The sequence below is a fragment of the Eulemur rufifrons genome, chromosome 7 (assembly GCF_041146395.1).
Source record: "Eulemur rufifrons isolate Redbay chromosome 7, OSU_ERuf_1, whole genome shotgun sequence".
In the NCBI taxonomy this organism is placed as follows: Eukaryota; Metazoa; Chordata; class Mammalia; order Primates; family Lemuridae; genus Eulemur; species Eulemur rufifrons.
In genome coordinates, this window is record NC_090989.1 from 111,156,386 (window position 1) to 111,160,316 (window position 3,931).

Sequence of the window (3,931 nt, forward strand, 5' to 3'; positions counted from 1 at the left end):
AATAAAGAAATGCATTTTTATGGGAAGTTTGCCAAGTGTGAATAAATGGCTAATGGAATAGCATGGTCCCAGAAAAGAAATATCCAAGTTTACCTTATGGTATTAGATGTTCCATATTTAATATGGTAGTTATAAGTCATATTACTCTGAAAAAAATTATAATAATGATATTTCTACCCATATTTGTTTTATTTCTTTTATTTATTTATTTACATATGCCCTGTCTAGTTCCACAACAAATTTTAATATGGGAAATTATAAATCCAGGGATAAGACTTACGCATAGAAATGCATGCATTAGGTACGGTGCATGGTTGAATCCTTAAGTGGATTCATATTTTAACACATCATGCCATGAGCATCACTGCATGAAAGGAGCTATTTTATCACTGAAATATAGTCCCTTTACACATCATTCCCTACCTTTAGCAGTCACTTTTATAACCAGCTATTCATAAAATGTGCTATTAACTTTACATGACACAGTATGATTGGAAAAGATGAAAAAACAAAAATATACACACATGTGTTTATATTACTCATATTCTAGTGTAATTAAGACCTCTGGATGCTGCCTTCTCATAAATTAATACTTAGAACTCCCCTAATTAATTCTCCACTACACTGACCAGGCCAGTTTGGAAAGGATATGTGGAAGTGGGCACTCTTATCAACTACTGTTGACAATGTGAATTAGTACAAGTACATTGGAGATCGATTCAGTGTTATCTGGTAAAATTGAAGATCTTCATACTCCATAAACCAACAATTTCATTTCTTAATATATACCTTCAAAGGACTGCTATACATGTGCATAAGAACCATTACTTTACATAATGGAAACAATTTAAATGTCCATTAAAAGGGCAATGACCAAAAAAAGTGTTCATTATTATGAAATAACATGCAGTGGTTGGAAATGAATGTAATTTTATGCATTATCATGAATTTTTAAAAAACATAGTTTTAAGTGAGTAAAATATTCTTTGGAATGATATCTAAAATAATACTTATATAAATCAAAAAACAAGTAATTCTCTCTCACTTCATATATATTTTCATATATATGTATATGTTTATATATGTATATAAGTATATAATTTTTAGAGGCACATACTTTTTATAGTAAAACCAGAGGCAGTATATGCATAAACCTAATGGAGTATTCCCAAAGCCATTTCAACCCAGTCCTTGGTTCTGCCCCAGACCTGTAGGATAACATTCCCCCGTATTCCATTCCCCATTCTGCAACATATTACAGTTTTTGTTTTGTTTTGTTTTATAACATGAGGCATTTCTTTTCTGTCACTATATAAATTTAAATAAATTGACAGTCTCTCCCCTTGTACTGATAGAAACTATTTTGAAGAGCCTTTCTGTCATGAAAATGTAAGTCAAATACTGACCATTCAATAGTTGGTAAAGTTCTGAACATTGATGCAATATTGAATGGCCAGTCCTTCAGAAACAGCTGTGATATGTCCTGTAAATAGGCCATGGGAAGAGAGTAATTGTGTAGATTATGGTGCAATATATATATTTTTTTCATTTTCTTTTGGCTGGAACTAAAGAAAAGTGGGTATAAGAGGCTCTTTTTTCAGGAGGGACAGGACTGGCAAGGTGGAACATCCTGAGTAGATGAGCAAGCCCATGCAAGAGAGCAGCAGACCAGAGGCTCAGGAGACAGACATGTTCCCTTCCCGAGAGTGTTCTGGGAGGAAGCAAGTACCATTGGTCCTATGTTTTCTGATGTTCATTTTCAAGTTTCCTATTTTGCACACCAATCCCTCTATGTTATCTCAAGTCTTGGGTTCTATTAGACATGCACACCTTGTCTTGGCTCTATTTCATGGAATCAAGTGATGGGACCACAAAAACTGCAGCCTGATGGCAAAGTGAAACTGATGCTTCTTGAAAAAGTAAAGGCCTTCATAGCATAGAGCTGAAAGGATGTGATCCTGAGTGATAAAAGTGGTCCTGGTTCTTCTGTGAAGGCAGCAGGTATTAGGAGACACGCTCTTAGTACAGTGATGGTGAAGTTGAATGGCAGCAGCATTAGCAGCAGGAGAGAAGATGGGGCTAGCTTGTGGAGAAGCATCTCCTGGTTGCATGAACACACAGTATGAGGACACTTGAAACGTGAGAGTTCCATTAAGAAGGGTTTGTGAACCTCTTCTTGAAAAAGGCTGAGAAACAGAAATGATGGGAAGGGGGACCTCAGGTTGGTAGATGCTGGGCCTTTAAAAAGAGACACAACGTTGGTGCTGTTTTTGGAAGGACAGAGAGAATGCCCAGGGGAAGAAATAAGCAGTGACTACACCTCACCAATAGCCTTACCAGGCTGGATGGCCTGGAAAGTCTCCATTGCAGATTAGATATTTAAAGGTCCCGTCAGTCACTTGTATATATGGCCATGTCCAAATACATAGATGGTTGGCCTTGTATAGGTCAAATATGTTTAATTCATTTAGATTTTTATTTTTTTACCAAAATTGGTACTCTGTAGAATAGTCATAATTATCAATTATGACAACAATTTAAAGTATCTTGTTTAATGGTGTTAATAATTTATTTGGAGTACAGTATTTTCAAATGCATGTGACAAACATCAAGAAATTTAGAAAACATATAATTTAAGTAAAAAATACTGATCATATTCATACATCTTTTCTGTAAAATGACAATTTAAATAATGGCAGATTTTTTTCAACTCTAAACATTAAAAAAAAAAACACCTTAGTCTTTATCAAATAAGAAAAATGTAAACTTTTGGCAGTCTATAGTCTTTGAGGTTGACTTTATAATTTTTCATCACTATCTATACCTTCTGAGGCCACTTACCATTTTTAGAAATAGACAGTTTTGCTGATAAGGCAATACATCCTGCACGCTCAACCTTTGCAAATCATCCCACATACGGCAATTGAGCTAGCAACTGAGCTATCTAGTCAAGGTTACGGCATCTTTAGTTTTCCTTTGTATGCAATGTAGTTAAATATCACCTGTAAGTTTTGATTAACTTTGCAAGGTTATTGAAGATATGTATTTTCCAAAGCCTCTGATTAATCGAATTCAATTAAAAATAAAAATATTTATTTATATTACAGTAGGGAATATGTCTTCTTCTTGTTTGTTTTGGGGTGAGGGAGTGGAGAGAAATCCTGAGAGAAAAATAAGAATAATGGTGTTCAAATATCAAGTAAAGAATTATATTTAGAACTGTTAAAAAGTTACATATGATAGGATGCTTTATCAAAGACTCTGGCAAGTATATTTCTAAAACTTAGAAATATAGTATATTTCTGATATAAGAGTGAATGCAAAAGTGTATATTCTAAGAGAAAAAAACAACTAAGTGGAAATAACTCTTAAAATGAATGTTGTATGCTTTCTTTTCTGGTTTTTATTATTTTTAAATTGTTCCTTCAGTCAGCAAAGTTATATGATGGTTTCTTTTTTTTTTTTTTTTTTTTTTTTTTTTTTTTTTTTTTTTTTTTTTTTTGAGACAGAGTCTCACTCTGTTGCCCGGGCTAGAGTGAGTGCCGTGGCGTCAGCCTAGCTCACAGCAACCTCAAACTCCTGGGCTTAAGCGATCCTACTGCCTCAGCCTCCCGAGTGGCTGGGACTACAGACATGTGCCACCATGCCCGGCTAATTTTTTGTATATATATTTTTTAGTTGTCCATATAATTTCTTTCTATTTTTAGTAGAGACGGGGTCTCGCTCTTGCTTAGGCTAGTCTCGAACTCCTGACCTCGAGCGATCCACCCGCCTCGGCCTCCCAGAGTGCTAGGATTACAGGCGTGAGCCACCGCGCCCGGCCGATGGTTTCTAAGTAGTGTTTACCTTTGTGATAGTTTCGTCTCCCTCTGTTGTCCAAACTGATAAAATCCAGCACTCTAGAAACAGCAAGGCACTCCCTTCCTCTCTT